The 21522-nt window shown below is 30.0% G+C and overlaps 1 protein-coding gene and 1 non-coding gene across 2 annotated transcripts in view; one reads left to right on the top strand and one right to left on the bottom strand.

The window, feature by feature from the left end:
- Positions 1-21522, bottom strand: part of LOC105320441 (dipeptidyl peptidase 2) — a 329741-nt gene that overhangs the window by 286756 nt on the left and 21463 nt on the right. The gene's annotated exons all lie outside the window — the stretch shown is intronic.
- LOC105322672 (uncharacterized) lies at positions 17259-18464 on the top strand. The gene is made up of 3 exons (XR_010710846.1): positions 17259-17653; positions 17788-18001; positions 18150-18464. It is a non-coding gene; the product is annotated as an uncharacterized protein (transcript).

The following is a 21522-nucleotide window of genomic DNA, read 5'->3' as shown; positions in this document are numbered from 1 at the left end:
GTATAGTATATGTTATTATTTGTACGTGCACAAGTTCTCCTGTAAATACACTACCACCTCATGTTATACATATGTTATACTGATACTAGTAAGCTATAAAGATTAAAGTAATAAAGAATTGAAATTGACTTGTGTAATGTATTTTTGAGGTAGATTAATACCAATTTTTTTTATAATCATACTTGTAACTAACATTAATATTCTATTCATTGCAAATTTAAAGTGATTTTATTACCCCCCCCCCCCCCATGAATTCTATGAAAAGGTGCCTTCTCGTGTATTACCCGTATGGTAAGAGTGTCTAATTTCAAGAAAATTTCTTGTTAAAATAATCATTGGATTGTATTATATTCTCATGTTTTACTAGCTACTAATTTCCTTGTAAATCTTAATAGATACCTTTATTTAAAAAATGTATACAAATTGAAATATACTGGTTTTTATCGTGTTAATTAATTTTTTTCTGTCAAAATTCATAGTGATTTTCCCCATAAAAGTCTCTTAAATTAAAGTACTGAATATAATATTTTAAAATAATTTTTTTGATAAGGTTTTTCTAGGATACCGTCGATCTACATCATAAGGTATGTCTTAAGCTGATCTAAGGGTTTTTCTAACTTTTTACCTAAGTCATATGTGAGTAACACTCTTAAGTCACAACTTAGGAAAGTTTTGTGAACATGTCTGCTGGTTTATCTTTTGTCTACTTAAAAAATCATATTACAGAACAATATATTACAGAAAAAATTGAACTGTAATAATGAAGAATTTATTCAGGTGCAAAAATGTGCCTTCACCTTTTTGAATAAAACAAGTTCAAAAAATCCGTTGGCCATCGATTGAAATTTTTGAATGTATCAAGATCAGGAATTGAAACTCATTTCTGGTGTTGGAAAACTCAGTAGCAACAGACTGTAGTACAAAATCAGCTTGCTTAATTTCAAGACTCATCAAGTACTTCAATCAATAGCCACACCATATGACAGGATCAACTATCTGAAATAAAATAGGGTTTTTTAAAATTAAAATAAAAAAAAACACAAATCAAAATGCAAGAAACGGGAAAAAATGTTTTTAAAAATATTTAATTTTCTACATACATGATTCCCGGTATAATATTCGTACGGTATAAAAATCGTACAAATTTTAATTTCTTTATTTACCAATTAAGGCCCTCAAGGGGCAACATGAAGATTGTACATACAGCATCCAATGTACATAAAACATTCAATAAACATGTACGAGAGGGAAAGAGTTGGATGATTGAAAGAGCTAGGACAGACAGGAACATTTAATTAGTATATATATATGTATGGTTCTATACACTCAATACAATGTCCTCTGTATATTTATGTTTAACACCATACATAAATATGTCAAAAGACAAATGTACATACAAACATGAAATAGTTTATCATATGATTAAAAAGTAAAAACTCAATATTTGACCAGGAAATACAAATTAAGGCAATGCCTTTTGTAAAAATTTACCAAGAGAGTGAAATATATCTAATTCTTCACAGTTTAAAATCCAAAATAATTTTTGCTTATCTTGCAAACTAGTAAAATGTTTTGCTTTAGATGAAATGAAATCAGTAGTTTCTCTCTTTCCTTTGTAACGTTGCTGCATTTGATAAGAAAATGGTCCTTATCTTCAATTCTATATTAAGTGTACACTTTTTACATATTTAGCTATGTGAAGCATGGTTCATACTTTTCTTATTCAAACCCAATATGGTTTTACAAAATTTGAGATGTAACGTTTCAGCTATTAAGTTGTTATAACACTGTTGTATTAATATATCAATAGACCGTTTTATTTTTATGTTATTGACATTAAGGATTCCTCATATTTCAGAGTCATAAAGTAAAATTGGCTTTATAGTGTGGTCAAATACATTTAATCTAGTGGATATCCCGGGGTTTAGACTCAGGAAATCTTTCCGTAGTTTGAAATAAGCTTTCAATCCCTTGTTGTGTAATTCAACCTTAGCCAGTGAGAAAGCCCCTGATGCTGTGAAATGAATGCCTATAAGTATTTGTAACTTGGTACACATTCAATATTGGAAATTTTGAAACAAAATTTATGTTTCATTGTTCTCCCGGCTTTGTTAAATATGATAACTTTGGTTTTATTGAAATTAACTTGCATACCCCAGTCATCACAATATTTCTCTTAAGTCATTAATTTTTGCTGAAGTCCTTCTGGTGACTATGGTGGTTATGGTGATGATAAACATTTAGTGAATATTGGTTTTGTGACGGCTTTTAATGAATTTGAAGTTTCCTCGCTTTAAAAAAAAAAAGGAATTTGGATATTTTACTTGCCATAATAAAGAAAACCCAGAAAAATTATGTACATGCCACATTATTTTCACCGGCCAAAACACGTGTGCTAGGAATGGTGAAGGGAAGATAATTCCCGTGTTTTGCCACTTTGTTTACAAGTTATTTTTAGACAACGGCATTCCATTTACAAGGACTGCAACTCGTTTGTTTACATTTTAAAAACAGGAATAAAGAACATGTACTATTCCTAGTTTCTGGTTAGATTTAGTGGGTATCTATACTCCGATTATAAATAATCAAACTCCGATTTTAAATAATCAAAATTAAATCAGTTATACCCAATAAAAAAAAACTTGACTTAAAATTTTCAGCAACACCCTGCTTCAACAACAAAAAGTAAAAAAAAAACAGAATTTTTTCTCCTCCCATTGAATGAACATTTTTAGTTTTTTCAAAAAATAACCTACGTTTTTGCGTATAAAAACTTATTCTGTTAAGAACGTCATTATATTTTTGTAAAAACTGTAAATGAAGAAAAAAACTTACATTCACCTATGTTTTAATATTAATTGAAGATATTTCTTTTACAATAAATAACAAAATAAACACGTCTTGTGAGAGTATATTTATCACAAAACAATCCATTTAATGTTTTTATATCATATTGATTTCACGCAAAATGCATGTATGGAATATTTTAGATGGTTCATATTCTTGAAAATTAGACGTGAAATATTAAAAGCTTAGGGTTTATATTTCATATATTTGGCAAATTAAGACGATAGATAAATGTATGACAAATAAAGAAAAAATTAAACCGTTCTTTGACCCTTAAAGATAATTGTCACATGAAAATGATAATTTTCTGTACCCAGGACAGTGTTTTGCATTTATCGAATAATTCTCTTGCATCTGAAATACATTCTTGTAGTCAAACAAAATTGCAAAATCAGAAAATATTGATCGGCAAAAATCCTATTTTAGATCTCTTGTGTTTTGTTATATGTATGACAACTTCAACTATTTCCATTCCAATATTATGGGTAAACAAAGTATGCTATTGACACACACATCATATTTTAAGATTAATTAAACGACGCAAATCGATGTAATTCACGGTACACAATTTAATATTTTAATAAAGTTTTTTTTACAGCAGATTCAAATGAGGAATAGTGGCGATAAAGAGAAAATCTTACCCAGAAAAATAACTGTTACTTTCTAGCGTGTAGTTCATGTGTAAACAAAGGAGGTATTACCTACCGAAAATACGAATAATATAGCTAAAAGCATGATCACAAGAATACAATTAATGAAGATACTTACGTTAACAACACCAATGAACAAAAAGTAACCTTAAAATACTCCATTGAACTCGCAAAATTCATGAAAACAATAAAAATTCTCCTGAAGCGAACTAGCCTAGTCCGCCATTGTTTTCAAGCTAAATAAACCGCCTGACGTCACAAAATGTATATACAGTTTGAATGCCGGTTTTAGAGCCTGTTAAAATAGAAATTCCGAAGTCCTTTAAACATTACTGAAAAAATCATTGTGATATCTTCAGGTTATATCAATTCTTTACTACTTTAACCTATGCACTCATTCTTTTATTCTTATATAGTTAGAATTATTAAAAGAAAGTCAAAAAACATGCCTGTCGACATTCTCACTATGATTATCAAGGTGGCGATATATACTTCCGAGGAGGGTACCCTCCTTCCAAAGATAAAAACACGAAAGCAGATAAGTTTAAAGAAACCAAAGCAGAGTTTTATTTACAACTAAATGTCAATCTTTCGAATAATAACAAGAAAAACGACATCCAGTAAGCAGATCATACCAAACCAGAAGGGTGCGGAACAATGTCAACACCGATGTGTTGACATTCTTCCGGGTCGACATTGATGCTATGTTTATCCGACGCAGTGTTGACCTTATACAGGATCCTCGTATATATATATATATATATATATATATATATATATATATATATAGTATTTCATCGATTTTGAATATACTTTGCTAACCTCGCATCACTTTTACATTCACATTGACAGATCCCAATTGCATATTAGTCGATGAAAAAATGTGTGTATATATATATATATATATATATATATATATATATATATATATATATATATATATATATATATATATATATATATATATATAAGTGTATTTTGAATCTATTCTTATTTATTTATCACAGCTGTTGAAATAGTTTCAAGTTTTAAAAGAATGTTTTGTTGATTGGTACAGAAATATAAACGCAAGAAAAACTTCCCGGCGCGTAGATGGTATTACGTGACACTGTAAATGATACATTTCTTTTACAAACAGTTGCTTTTTCATAACTAAAACAAATTTATCACTAACTGCATCAGTAAGATGACAGGGGTAAAGAATATATGAAGAAGATGATCTCTGCGATACGAAGAAAAAAATTAACCTCCAAAGCAATTGTCTCCCTTGGTCCGTTTTTGCAAGCAACAGCAGCACAAAGCATCTGTTTGTTTTCCGACAATCTATCATATCTTCGTCTTTACATAACATTTTATGAAATTTGTTAAATTTCTTAAAGTAATTGAATTGTTTGGATCCTGCTGAAAGACCCATTTGTTTAGAAAATGCTTCAGTTTACTGTGTGTTTTGATGGACATGACGATAACTTTAAAGGATGCCATTTATCTCCATTTAATCTCTTGTTTGTTGTTAAAAACGACACTTTAATGACAATTGCTGGCCTGTTTATTTGTGTTTAACATGTAGATACACAGACTGAAAACCGTGCTAACACTAATTCCAATCTGTGTGAAAAATGTGCAAAGAGATAGGTGATTGCAATTCATAGATAACATTTTAACACACAAGACAAATAATAAATAAATACTTATGGAGGTATAATTAACATTTGTTCTTTATAATGCATTGCATGTAGAGCATAGAGGCACATGTTATAAAATACATTACCAATTCTCAAAATATTTGGGAGAAAAACACATTTTTCACATATAAATGTATGACTAATGTAAAGAACAATAGAAGAAGAAAAATGATAATTATTATAATTGATTCGCTTTTTTGTTATGTCACTTTGTGCGTCTAATTTCTTTTTAGGTTTCAATGCTCAACCTAACAATTATACAAGTTCCCAGCCCATTAACATATCTTTCTTTTATCGGAAAAAGTCTTCATAGTTTGTAGTTATCAGACACGGTTATAATTGTCATAACGATATTCTATTACACACAGAATTACAATGAAGCCGTCTCCAGCGTATTATACTTTTAACCCTACTGACTTGGAAAATTACCGATTATGTTTTGTCATTTTAAAGATGGTTTGCTCTTCGCGTGCTTCGTTTTTATTTGTAAGTTTAACACATAAATTGTTAATATTTATCAGCAATTAACAAAAGACCTATAATTTGGCTGTAATCGCCAAATAGTCCTTAGCAAATTAGAATCAAAACGTGATACTCATGTGAAAAATGCATCACATATTTTGACGTCTATTGATAAGTATTACTATATCGTTAAATTGTTAAAGGAACTGTATTTCAGAATTTTCAATGCATATTTTTCGTCTATTTTAATAGATAAAAGTATCAAATTTATTTTTTTTCTAAACCATGGTTCTTTGTATTGAAACTATCAATAGGAAAAGTGCTTTGCCTTCGTTTAAATACATATATTAAGCTCTTTCTGCCTATTTGAGATATTAAGACCGAATAATAAACGTAATTAGACCTCACTTGGCGGTCGGCAATGAAAATTGTAGGTTTAATATTCTAAAATTTAAGATTGTTTATGATTCATTTAATATACCTAATGATGTTTTTTTTTTACAGGTTTCAGACTTAATAACTCTGAGAAACATAAAATGAACTTAAATGGGGCAAATAATTAGTTCTTTCGACACGATAAGTAGAAAATTTAAAATCGGGAGAAATACAATACAGTACAAATAGTGAAATAGTTCTTCGTGTTGATCGTTTAATTACTCTCACAAATGCCCATTCAATATTATAACAGTATACATTTAAAGAGCAAAATGTAACATTTAAATATTATTATCTCATTTACATCAATTTTTAAACATTTCAGGGTCAAATTATTTTTCATGTAATGGTTAACTTTTTTTGTCGAAAAAATATAATTAAATACAATGCACCCTAATTATACAATGTAGTCACTTCTTTACTTTCAAAGTTTTGTTTTAAATGCAATATTTTTGCAACAACATTTTAAGGAACGTTTTTTAAGATAATTGAATATATTTCAAATATTAGAACATTGATTGCCTTCTTCAATCAATTTACCAATGATCCCATTTTAAGTGAAATTTGTATGCTAGTAAACTTGTGAATAAATTCTTGTGAACAAATACATTGATTCGGGCATCAGGAACATCAAAATTGTTTGCGACGAAAATGTTTAAAGTTTGAGGATTCAACACAATATTACTCACGATTTGCGATGTCAAATATTTGCAACCAAGTCCTACTCTCTAACATTGTGCATACTTTAATCAAATATTATTTTTTTCCTTAGCAGTCATGCTTGAGGAGGAACAATGTCTGTTGCTTTTAGTGCAGGCCGTGATTAACATATACAATGTGGTATATATTTTTCCTAGTTACGATAACTCTCCCAAAAAGAACCGTCTTAACTATAGAGGTATAAACAACATCAGAAATACATATATTGAAAGCAAATGGATTCGAGTTTCCATTTGAAGAAATTCTATCCCCTTCCTATCCTTTATGGGGGTTTCAATGCAAACAATTTACAAATTTCTTTGTTCCCAGCAAATAATACGATTACTTTTATAACTTAAGAAATGTATTATGTTATCTAAGGGTATAATTTTTCTATTGGTAATCATAAATATTTTATATAAAAAATAAGATGAAAACGTTTCCTAAAACCATTTCGAAATAATGTTTTCGGTAGCTATTACAATTAATTTTTATCTTGGAATCTTCTAATAGGTCAATTAATGTATATCAATTTCATTTAGTCGATTTTACGAGATGAAAAGATAGACCTCAATTTAAGTCTGCTTTACTTAGTTTTTGGAATGTTTAACACAAGACAAGATATAAAACACTTTCTTACCACATTCTTTACAACATTATCCCTGTTGGTTATTCAATATTAGAAAAATTTTGTTCTGAATAAATTCTTTAGGTGTCACATATATGTTGCTTTTAAAAAGGCAAATACTAGTTTTTTATGTTAAGAAAACCATTTGCGGACAGGTGACTTCACACATTGATAATATTATAGATTGCGACATTTGAAGAGTAATCATTACCTGTTTAATTGTAATAAAATAGTATATAACATCATATGCTTAACTTAAAGTCTTAAATGTGCGTTTCCGCTTTATAATTTTTGAAATAAAACCTACGCTTTATGAATTTAGAGAAAATTAAACACCTTAGATAAAATAAGAAGGTATTATTTTTTACATGTATATTACTTAACGGTTTGGATAAGATTTATTATCAATAAATATATCAATGCCTCAATTACAATTGACAAAATAACACTTTTAAAATCTATATACTTCTATCTATGTAGCAATTACTTATGTCGAAACCATATCCTCTGGCTACAAATCCAGTATTTGGCATGTATTTAGCTAGTCGATTTGAAGGGTTTTCACCACAAGTAAGATATGATAGGAACATCATATAAGAACATCAATCATGTGTACCTTAAAAAACACAAACAAAATCTGTCAAGGTCTAATTTTTACTAGTTACTATCCAGTATAGCTAACTTTTTAATGGAGGAATATCAATGATGTTAATGAATTGTCAGCCCCCCCCCCCTCCCCTCCCCTTCACCTTAAAGTTAGGTTATTGGCAATATTCAACTGGTTGCAAATTATCACACATTGCATAAACAAAGTAATGGCTGAAAATACATGTTCTGGAAGCAGCAAGGCACAAAACTAGCTCACAACAACAAAATACATTGTACCGCAAAAAATTGGTAATTGGATTTTATAACAGAATATTTATAACAATTGATTTCACTTATACCATCAAGTATGCAAATAAATATTAATGCATCAAACCCCATTACACCGTCTTTCAACATAAAGATCATAAAAACATATCACAATTGATATTTCAGGTTCTTTAAATAAAACAATTTTCAAAGAATTCGAATCACAAAAACTGTTCTATGTAAGAAAGCCACTGTAATCTTAAAATAATAAACCCTTGCCTTTATGAAAGGTAAAATAAAAGGCCATTTTCTTAATGGTAAATGATAGAAGGTTTAATTGAAGCAACGTGTTAGTAGCAATTTACTGAGAAACCAAAGATTTGCAATCTTAAACAGACTTTTTAAAAGTAGTGCTAAATGCAACCAAAAATCTTGTAAATTCCTGTCAACCACATCAAGGAAGGTCCGCCCCGAAGCATGCAACTGGATATCTGAACTTTACAATGCAGAAAAGTTTGCCATTGGTTTAAGCGGTTTTCTATTGTTGACACGTTTATAAAGGGTAAAAAATCCAAACATTTGGGCTTTACCAGCAAACAGCATGGAATTCTACAGGAACTACCAAATTCATACCAAAGATCAAAGCAGGCAATTAGTTTCTGGTATTCATTCAAACATAGGTGCAGTTTGGAACAAAAACATTGAAGAGTTTTCAGGAACGTGCAAACCTTCCAGATCAAGTGAGAATGGGACTAATTTCTTATCATCTTGTGATGATGGTCGTAAATCATTCACAAAGAGGACTTCGTTCATGATCAGTGATATTTTATCGACAGAAAACAAAAGCAGAAATGTTGATTATAATTGCTCAGATACAGCATCGAATGGAGATTCAGATGAGGAATTGAACACTTCAGCCTCGAGGGGATGCTCTACTTCAGGTACATGCATACAAATTATTCAACACCATTTTTTTAAATATATAAACACTGTAAATTAGTAGGTATAAAAAATTTAACAACAACTTTAATAGACAGTATTGTTTTTTCTTCATGATAAATATAATTTTTCAGAAGGTTACCTAAGACATGAAATGGTTACCAAAATAAAGAAACCTCGTAAAGCCAGGACAGCTTTTACAGATCAACAACTTAACAATCTTGAAAAGCACTTTGCTCGACAAAAGTATCTTAGCGTTCAAGACAGAATGGAGTTAGCTGCCAAACTAGGACTTTCCGACACTCAAGTCAAAACTTGGTACCAAAATAGAAGGTAATGTTAGCATATTTCAAATTATACAAAAGCTTCTTTTTCCAAATATATCTACGATTTATATCTTTTAAATGTCTTAGTTCAACTGCTAAAGAATAAAGGTATTTCATTTTGTATATTTATCAAGATTTAATATTTATTGCTTTCAGAACAAAATGGAAACGTCAGACATCAGTAAGTTTGGAATTGCTTGCTGAGGCCAACCTAGCAAACGCTCATAGAATGATGAATCCATACATCAGTGTTTATCCTGATCATCAAACCACTTTTACAGAATTGTATCACAGACAGACAGCTGGTCTTATCGTACCAAGACCACTCTTATCTTCAATGTACAGTTATTGACAGTATAAAATGTATCATGTGTAATCTACATTTTCTTGACATTATACTTTGTTTCATTTGCACCTTTAAATGAGTGATACTTATTGTACTGTAATCATTTATAGCAATATATTTTCTAATGTGTCTAAAACTCATTTCGTTGCTTGATTATAATGTCAATAATAAACATGTACATGTATACCATATAATAATCTATTAAATTTTATACGATATTATTTCAATTCCACGTTCTAGATTTTCGTTTTATAAAAACAATTGCAATTTGTTTACGTTTTCAAACAATATATTTACACTATCCAATTTCATTGTGATAACACTACGATTTCGTTTTTAATGTAGAGTCAATTCATTTCATTAATGACTATGTTAATGTTTAATCGTACCATTGCTGAAAATTAAATCAATATAAGTGATAAGGATTCATAGTTTGATTAGTATGAGGTGAATAAATACGATCGGGTGTGATCCAATCTATGACAAAGCTCTATGTACTTTACTGAATTAGATAATCCAAAACCTATTTGATTATTTCATAACATTCAAAAGAAATATTCCCTATTCCTTAGATAAGATAAAATACAAACATTGAGTATTGAGCAGTTAACCATAATTATCAAACCATTCTTCATAACCTTAATTATTACAATTTGGTCATCAAACATATGTAATGGACAAAACAATTGAACAACACATTAACAATTGCTCAAGGTTAACATCATAGCTAAGAATAAATTTTAAAAAACCCATTTGCTATGTATTGTAAATAGGTATAAGAAACAGTAAATTAAGCAAAATATATTACACATACACTATTACTTCAATGATTTAGATACTGTTTATGTTGTTTGTTAGCGAGTTTTTAGCTTGCTCATGCATATCTTGCACATATAACAAGGGAGTTTTTAAAAGGCAAAACGAATTTCGTTCATACTTCTGTCATATTTTCTGTCGATGCTTAAATACTTTCCTCTTTGAGTATTGATATCAGTTATCTTTTGCCATCACTATTTACTACCAGTTTTATTTGCATTTATTGACAAAAAAAGCTCACTAGCATGTCCATGTCAACTGCTTGATTTTTAAAATGCTAGTCAAGCCAGAAATGATTAAAAAATAAACATGATTAACAGATGGTATTTAGAAGCCTGCAACCAATTTTTGGCGTCAGAGCGGCTCGGGCAAAGTCTTCTAATTATAGGGGCATTTGGGTAAACTTTTCTGATAACATCAATGTCGCTCGTTTCTTAATCGGTTGTTGATGACAAAAGCGATATCTTTTAGAAATTCAACTCATTTACAAAAGTTTTAGATACAAACAATTGGGTAACTGACGGGTAGACCTCTAGATAGCCTTATATTTTCTAGCACACTGCCCATGGACACATGAACACTGTTAACACTGTTAACACCTAGCACAAACCTACAAATTGCCCAAAACTTTCCTAATATCCTTTTAATTCCGCGAGAGGATTACTCACGGTTATTAAGGAATATAATCACTGTATGGCATGCATGACCTTTAACATTCAAAACATTTTGACTAAAAAAAATCTTGACAATACCTCATAGATTTGTGCACGCTGATCAGGGATTAAATAATTAATATTCATGTGATTTCATTTATTGCTGTGAATTTCAAATCAAAATGAATTCTGGAAAAAATAAAATAAAAAATGAGGTATAAAAATATTCGGTATTTTTGTGTTTCAAATTACTATTGTACTCTTTCGAATTTAGAATAAAACAGCCATTACCATCAAAGTGAATAATATGAAAGAGAAGCTACGCAAAGTTCGACATCTGTCAACATATCATTATAGAGGTCTTAAACGGGGTCTTCGGTTATCTTTGAAGATAATACTAAGCTATTTTCATTTATATCCATTTTATGCTGGTCAATTAAATGTTTTGAAGACCAAGTGTTGTGGTTAAATACCATATCATGTTTTATTATTTTTTTATTACACTGAAAACGAATGTTAAAATCACTCATTTAGACCCATAAAGTGTCAAATGATTTTAATACCTACAATAATACACTCATTTGAAAAGATATAACCATGCAAAAACTATGTTCTGCCTTGATTTACATCGTAAAGGATTCAATGATGTTCTGTAAGTTACAAGGAATAAAAGGCACCAGCTGTCACAGTTGTTAAAAACTTGTCGGTTTCAAACCCATAATTTCTGTTCGAAGTTGACGTTGAATATTGTTCAGGTGATGAAAACATTATCATCATTTGTAATTGTCTTTATGCAGTGTCTTTATTAGTTCTTATTTTTTTGTAAAGAAGTTTTACTTGATTCAGATACCAAATCCAAAATTAATTTTAAGATATGAGAACTGTTTGATACTACATTAGCAACATGTATATTGAGACACATACTTAAGATAAACCAATCAAAACCCAAGGAATATGCCTTCAACGTATGGCCATATACTCTAACATAGTTTAGTCCTAAGAGAACATAATTATGTATAATAAGGTTTATTTGAATATTACAACAAAATTACAAATTGTCTTAAGTTAAATCAATCGAGTCTACAATCACAATTCTGGCAAAGCAGAGGTAGAAGTAGAAGATAGTTACATGTATATATTTATTGTGTTTAATATGTTTGGTTTTTTTTTACAAATATCAAGGCGATATCTGTCACCCCTCTTTACAAATGCACAGCACTGACCTCACTGAATGCTTTCTATGAAGTAAAAAAAAAAAATCCATATAGACCAAAGCATAACGATATCTTCTCTACCATAAAGTAAACAACGAAATACAAGACTTCTGGTATTTTTCTTCAATTGCATAAAAATGTTGATCATCATCATTTAGATATACCTTGCAATATAAAGAAATATTTTTGATATGAAAAGATAACCACGATGCGATTGTTTGTTGGGGGTTCTATTCAAAACATAAGGTTCTAAAAATTGTTAATTAGCATTATATATATTAATCAGCAATCTTATCATTAAATGTAATACTTTTCAATGAAACAGACGTAAACATATTGTGCAAGAATGCAATACGAAAAATATATTTGTGTTTCAAAGATAATTATGATGCTTATATTTTTGTAACGTCAATATCTTTGTTTTTCACAAACCATTCCTTTTAAAGTTGTATTTTTAACGGCTTTGACATAGATGCATATAAATCCCAGACTCTGTGCTTCGACAAAATAAGATATTGAGATTAAAATAATGCAAATTTCTTTTTATTTCCTAATCCTTTTTTCGCGATAACTTTTAAAACCTATTTTCTAACGGTGTTAAAAAAGATTTGCTGATTCTATGACATGGTACATATAATTGAATAAAATTATAATTCATTTGCCCTCGATTGCTTACAAAGCTTAAACTCTGTCATTATTAGATATAATTACCAATAAAATTGATGGACCTGGGAAAGACCTCTTTAACCCGATTATAAGCATCATATGAATGAGGCATTATTTCGTATTTGACAGGAAAAATTACGCACATTGGTGTCAAAATATTTTTGACGGATTAAGTAGTTTTGAGTATGATATGATTATTTGTGAACTATAAATATTTTTTCTGACAGTTTTCTTTGCGTCAGAAAAATATTAAGTTGTCAAAGTTAATTTAAAGGGTGATAAACAGGACAGTTATTATAATTTAGGGTTTATGGCAGTTTAACCGAAAACATGTACTCGTTGCTTACAATGAGAATCAAAGTACCGAAGAACTGACGGGAGTTGATTTTATCGATGTTTATTTATTTTGAAATCAATGGGTGTTTTTGCATTACAAGTATGGGTAGTTTTAGTCTGTATCTAAATTATGCATATTTTTATAATATGAATTTTTGGACTTTTTCGACACAAGAATGACGATAAAACTCCATAGGAATCATGTTAAGCAATATTTAAAGATAGAATTAATTCAATCAAACTATGTATCAGTGATAGAAATATTTCTGGAAAATGTATGGATCCAAGCAATATTGAACTCTAGTCTCGTTCAACCAAACGCTCGGCAGTCGCCGTTAATCTCCGACAAGCCGTTAATCTCTCTCTTTCGCTGAAGAATACATACGAATACAAAAAAATATCTAAATTGGTCGTACCATTTAAAATCTGACTATTTTCAAAGTATTTATAAATAAGTTTCCTTGAAAAACAATGCTTTAGCATACATTTTATCGAATTTATAAGTTATTTTCAAGAACTAAGTCTTGTCAGCGGCGATGATTTGTGCTTTGGTCCAAACACTGTTTCACTTTCGGTTTGTCAGAGTAACTGCATAGAAGAGTTGATTAAAATCAACTCTCAAATGGCTGTTCTTATGCTGATATTTAGAATTAAATTAGTTGACAGGGTCATTATCATGAAAACAAATTAATCTTTTTTTCATTTTTCAGTTTTATGATAAATGCCAAATAAATTAATAGCATGTCTATAATTAACCATGCAAATATATTGGGATGAACGTTCAATGCAATATATTTGTATCACGTATCAAAATTTAAGTTGTAAAAGCATACCCAAATTTGTTAATATGATGTTGTTTACAAAATTCATTCATATGAAAACGCTTTTGAGGTGTTGATAAAAATAGTATTTTCCTACAGAAAGATTAAGAATTTAAAAGAAAGGTAAAAAATAATGAAACACTGCTGTGATGTCACCCCTTTTTTCCCGCAGTCTAAAGTTTTACATTTTACATTTGACGGTCCGATATTAGTGAACTTTTTAATATCAGACCGCTACCAGTTGTAACAGTAATCTGACTTTCTCAGGTAAATCAACAATGAAATTCAATGGCAGCGTTTTGAGTACGATATATGCCGGAAACAGTTCTGTATGAAAAAATATCAGACATTTCTCGGCCTTAACGGAACTCGAAACCTCAGATATTTTTTCATATAGAACTGTTTCCGGCTTATATTTAGAACATACCATCTTTTTTATACCTGATCAGAAACTATATAAAATGAGCATCAATATTACCCCTTTTAAACCCATCTTACACTAAAACAATTCAAATTTATAGAATTTAGAATCCTGTTGATAGCTTTAGAATATATTCTCTTTCTAAATCAGGAGGTCTTATATATAAAAAAATTGATGAATGTGTGTGGCATACTGTCTTGTCAAATATTTGCAAGCTGCTCCTGTTTATACGTAATATTCAACTTCTTCTCACACGATTCCACTGCTAAAATAGTTCCCAATACAGACTTCGTTCCGCCTCTTATTTAACTTCTCTGAACTTGTTAGCCAACTATTTATAGGCCAAACATGCTTTTGCGTCGAAATCTTGTAAGATAAGCTTGACATCACGTGTTGATAAATAGCTAAAAAAAAAGTGGTATAAACTATCCGGCTATGAGAATAGGAATTGATCTTTTATTGCATTAAAATACGTTTGAATTTATAATATGTAATTTTTCCTAAACATATAGAGCTTGATAGAAAATATAAACATTTATTTCTTTGAAAACATTCTTAAATATGGCATGCATTTAATGTTTTAACGAAGCCGCTGAAAAATGCAACCCTGTTGAACAGGTATATATCTGTACTGAAAAATTATACTAACAAAAATTGGACAAGTGAATCAATGTGAAGAATTTGACCATTTAAGTAAGCCAAACATATTACTGCTCTTAAAGGGTCAATAAACTTTACAGATATCAGTTGTAAAACAACCAGTATTCATGATTTAATACATGCTATTACCAGGAAAAGCGATTATAAAAAGTTGACAATAATCATCATCCTAAATGTAATTGTTTATATGAAATAAGAAAAAAAATGAAAATATGCTGTTTTTGACTTTTGATGTGAATTTAATGAAAAAATTAAAAATATAATTACAAAACATTTAAGCAATCAATTTAAAAATCTTTTTAACTATTGCGAATTGAATTATAGAGGAGCATATGTAATGGATATATGCCAAAAACAATAAGTATGAAAAAATATAAGATAGTTTCGAGGCCCGTTAAGGCCGAGATCATAAAGTCATATTTCTTTTGTAGGTTTAAAAGAATACACGAAATTACGTCCCCACGAACCTGTAAAATTTAGGCAATCCACGAAAATTCGCCCCCACGAAATTAATGATTCCACAGTATTCTATTTATAATTAATTTACTTGGAAAGCCAAAAAAAAAACCAGCTTGATAAAAGCAAAACTTTATCTATTAGAAGCGTGTGCAGAAATATTTTTAGAGCAGCAAAGATGGGAGCCCCTCATTCCGTTTCCTGCTAAGTAAGGATATGCAGTGCTTAGGTAATTTGATACTTTCGATTTTGATATCTTTGTTTTCGAACCTTCGACAAAGCACTATATAGTAATAGTAATACATGTACCATACAAAATATCTACACGTTATCTAATTAAGAAGCTTGCTATGTGGTTATTTGAAATTGAGCCTTTTTTCAGTGATTCGTCGAATCGTAGACTGAAATAAGTAATACCGTTCTCCTATAAATTGAAATTACAAGAGCAATCAAAGGTGTATATTTCCATAGTTAAAATATTATGTTATGTTCATATCACTTCTACGCAAATAACTGCGATTACACACTAAAGAGAGAACAAGTAGGGTGGCTTGTATATCAAATAGTGTGATATGATTCAACGATAGAATACATAAATCGTCTTAAACGGATTAAACATAGGTACCGTTACGATAAATCGATAAAAATGGTAATTTTGGAGAAATTAAAATCTGATTTTGAGATGAGATTAGTCTTCAAAAGCATCAATCTATGACGTAGGTAACGTGAAAAAGTGTTCAGATATAACAACGTTTCTATCTTTATCTGGTCTAAATGTTGTCTTTAAAAGAGGTCTTTTCAGTACCGGGATACGCTACGACTGACATCTGAATGACCATGCAATTTTTAAAAGTTGATTTTAAGCCCAGCTATTGAAAGCTGTGTATGTTGTTCTTTGTTGTTTTTATGTTGATGTAAATGATAAAAGAGGCTTGATTGTAGAAAAAAATTCATACTTGATGTCAACAACAGTCAAACGTTATTTAAATTCAATACCGTACTTGTGTCATAACACCAGTTCTTGTATTTAATCTTGGGGTTTTTTTCTTGTATTTATAAAAAAGTATGAAAAAAGATGCCCAAATATGACGTTGTTTAAAAAACCCTGATGTATACATAGGCACATGACAATTAAATGTTAGAAATCTTTTGCGTGCTTTTAATCAAACATCAGATGGCAGCAAAACCAAAAAAAAAAATTATCTGTATTTTTAAAATGTCGCAGATAAACTATTTTTCTCTTTAAGAGAGGACCGCCCCATTTAATCTGGAACCACCCCATTTATGAATGCGACAGGTTCCCATTGGTTGAGCACGAAGCTTTTAAATGAACCATAGCAAATATCGATATGAATTAGGATAAAACACGGGCACCAGAAAACGAAAAAGTCTGAACTACGGCTTAGATCATCACTGGAGTCGTCAAAAATGTATCGTACAGAAAACAAACAAGCATCATTTCCAAATACCACTGTGTGTTCAGGTGCTTTATGGAATAGAAATATCGAGGAATATCGGGCTACAAGTGATTACAGACTTGAAAACAAAGAAGGACAATGCTTTCAAAGAAAGAAATGTGATAAGCCCGTTACCAGAAAGCCGTCTTTCATGATTTGTGACATTTTATCAGAAAAAGATACATCAAGTAAAGAAGGTTTCACCACTGAATCAAGTTACAGCAAAGATACACAGGATGTATCAAACTCACCTGTGTCTGTAAGGAGCAACACACCAGATACTGGTAAGAATAATCAACTTTATACACCTGCAAAAATGTATACCAATACTTTAAGTCATATGTAATCAAAAGACATTTTTATCATTGTTTCTCGTCTAGTTCTACATTTATTTATATGTATTCTTTTTTTCTTTAAGGTATAGATTTGCATTATACTCCATATGGAAAAATGTCATCCTCAAAATTAAAGAAACCCCGGAAGGCAAGAACAGCTTTCACGGACCAACAACTTAACAATCTTGAAAAACATTTCGCAAGACAGAAATACCTCAGCGTCCAGGACAGACTTGAATTAGCTACCAAGCTAGGTCTGTCTGACACCCAAGTCAAAACATGGTACCAAAATAGAAGGTACATATCGTCATATTTTTATACAATTTTTAATACTTGATGGTTTAACAACAAATGATATAAACATTTATCATTGGCATTATTTGCTTTGTTTAGAAAGACAAAGTAAATTAATACAGTAATTAAGAAAATATATCTTAATTTCCAGAACAAAGTGGAAGCGTCAGACATCTGTGAGTTTGGAACTTTTGGCAGAGGCCGGGAGCATAGCAACTGCACAAAGGTTTATTGGGTCCTATGTCAATCCTTATTCCGATTCAACTTACATACCTGATATCTACCACAGACAGAAATCAAACTTGTTTGTGCCGAGAACAATGCTGCCACCGTTATATAGCTATTAGAAGTTTTAAATCATTGACAATGTAATTATGATATCATACTATTAATATTGTACATTTTAACATTATTTTGCAACTTCATGATTTTTTCTATTGACATTAAAATATTTTGTTTCACTGAATGTATTTAGTGATTCTCTCTTAAAGTAGACAGTATTTAAGAGATTATCCGTCCTTTAAGTATTACAAATTGCAATCTGAAGCAATCCTAAACGAAGGAAGCTTTTGAATTCTCCCTACAATTTTTATGAGAAACAGTGATGACTTGATGGGAATCTGATAGAAACCGATACTATTGTTTAGGAACATCCAGAACTTTGTCTAGGAGACTGAAGGCGTCGACTTAGATGAAAATGTCTCCAATGATTTCAGATAACTTAACAATCGTCGAACCGTCTAAACGCAGCCATTCTCCGTGCAGCCACAAAGTATCAGCATGTAACTTAGAACAAAAGTGCAAGATTGATGATAATCTATCACCTGAAATCTGATACTTTAACGTACCTTTCGGGTCACATAATTTTAAAAGGTGTAAAGTTGTTGGCTCGACGAATAAGTTATTTTTTGTTTTGAAGGGTAGGTGTTTAAAGGCATCCCAAACTGCCAAACGTGGTCCTCCAAGCATATAAACATCTAAAGATCTGATATCCAATGTTTGTTTGTTTTGTTGTTAATATCTTCAATTCATGTTATTGTTCTAATTTCCGCTGAGTATATTTACTGGATTGTCTGTTATCAAGTAAACAACAGGGCTAGCAGAAAAACTTTATCTGTAGAAATCGCTTCCTTGACTTGTTTTAACTTACAAACTTTATTTTGATCAGCATTTGCAAAAAATATCCCGTATTAAAGTCAAGATCTCTTAAATGATTCCATGATCCCAGAAGTTGTTTTTATGCTAGAACCATTATGCCCTCATAATTGATTTGTTAAATCTTTTTCCCATACTTGCATACAAATTTATAGGAGTTATTAAAAAAGTTTCTAGACATTCTATATTAAATCATTAGAAATTATTTACTTATATTTGAATCGACATCAATTTAAAGGAGAGGTCAAGAGCTTGTTTAATGTCATTTTTGGGAAGACTGTATGCATTCTAGATTTATTTCATAAGGCAACAATGGACAAAACTTCGAGATTTGTTCCTTATTTACAGTTAAAAGCATGATTTTTCATTGTATTTACCAAAACTTTAAGACCCGATACACCCTATCAATCAAAGCTATTGTTATGTAGCATCATTAAAAAAAATTATGTCCTGAATTTTATAAATCTGTAGATATATTTCATTTACAAGACATTGACCTTGGGTAATTTATATATCATAATATGTATGCCCAACAGTAAAAAACAATGAAAGATTTCAAAATTGTAGAATAAAATACTAAATAATCAATTGAAACAAAAAACATAAACACTCTAGCAACGGTGCAACCATGATGCCAGTTTCATAAAAATACCCTTATCTCTTCGCAATGAAAGAGTGTATTGCTATTTTCCTGCATATGTCCTTATGAAAACTCTTTTGCAGTAACTGCTAAGTTCAAAATTATAATGAAATCCATTTAAAGTTGTCGATTATTAAACACAAAATGGTTTATATTATCAGCCTATGTTTAACTTAAAACTAAAATTAATCAAGTTTTCAAGTTTGAATGTATAAAATGTAATAATTGCAATTCTGGTTGGCTTACGTTTCCTTGAAACACCAGCATTCATTCGCCCACAAATATATCTTTGTAATAAAAATCAAAACCATGTTGGTATCAATTATCAATGTGTCATAATTCTAGAGATTGATATCTTAATGAGGAATGCCATACACATTGTCAAGCATTAAAACCACATCATAGTCTTACAAATGTGAACAATTGAAAACGTTTCCACTACCACTAACCTTTATTATATCTTATAAAGGTTATTCTATAGCGCAATGACATCAAAACTCGTAATCGCCATTGCCTTCTCTGAGAACAATTCATTTCATTATAAGGTCAAACATTAAAACAAAAATTGTCCATTAGAAAAATTATAGCTGATTTAAGTAACGGTAAATGGCAACACAAACTATTGGCAGCATTTCATAGAACAGAGAGCAATATGGTTACGTTCAATTACAGAACAATACAGGATGGATTATTTAGATCTTAAGTACCCCAGGACCTGCAAGTACTCGATGCTTAGTTTGATTTCAGTAAGATATTGATAACATAAATGTTACTGAAAATGTGGTTTGTTCTGAATTTGTAATTAATTTGTCAATGAAGTGAGACTATTCATAGTATTTTGTGAAATTTTATTTGAATTTTAGATACTTACTAGTGTATAGAAAATTAATGAGTCCTTGTTATTTCACTAAAAGACATTTTGTCTGAACTTTAGTAATTTAAACCTTATCTCTGATCTTAAGTAAACTAATATTGTGGCTATGTTTCCATTGTATAAGTGCGTACTATAGACTAAAAAGATAACTTTTTTCAGTTCTAAGACATGAAGCTGAATATTCTTTAAGTGATTAATATTAGTTTTTATTTAAAAATTATCTTTTAAAATCTCTGAAAAAATAAACGATAGGATATTTTAAGTCAAACTGCATTTATAAATTGTGTTTCTTTTTTTAAGATAAAAATACTTTTCCTAAAGAAATAGAAAGTGTTCATGGTATTGGATTTAATGATGCAACCTCCCTCTCGTTTGAATTGTTCACTTCTTTTTGTGTTCTTTTTCTTTTTAGTTTTTATCAATATTTATTTGATAGACTTGTTGGTTATTTTGTAGACCACATGTTACAAACGTCTCCATACAATGTGTTTTTAGTTCAATTTCAAAATTATCTCACGTTTATTTTATGGCATATAGGCAACATATGTTAAGAACAAACTAAGATTGTAAATATAACATAATTATAATGTGCAAACATTATATATACAATACGTAAATTGCATTTATGAAATGGACAAAAGAAAGAAAATACACTGGCTACAGAAAATTGAAATTTAAATTATGACATGTTTAAGTTATTTATAACATCTCAAATTTAACCATTTCCTACTAACATTCGATATTTCTTTTTTTTTTTCTTACACCAGGTAAGTTAAAATAGAGTCCCGTCTATCAAATCAATTCAGAGTCAATGACTATGGTGAGGTCAAATTTCTAATCAAACAACCTTAATCA

This window comes from Magallana gigas, chromosome 2 (genome assembly GCF_963853765.1).
Source record: "Magallana gigas chromosome 2, xbMagGiga1.1, whole genome shotgun sequence".
Taxonomy (NCBI): domain Eukaryota; kingdom Metazoa; phylum Mollusca; class Bivalvia; order Ostreida; family Ostreidae; genus Magallana; species Magallana gigas.
The sequence above is the reverse complement of the archived record's forward strand: the minus strand, read 5'-3'. Positions and strand labels throughout refer to the sequence as shown.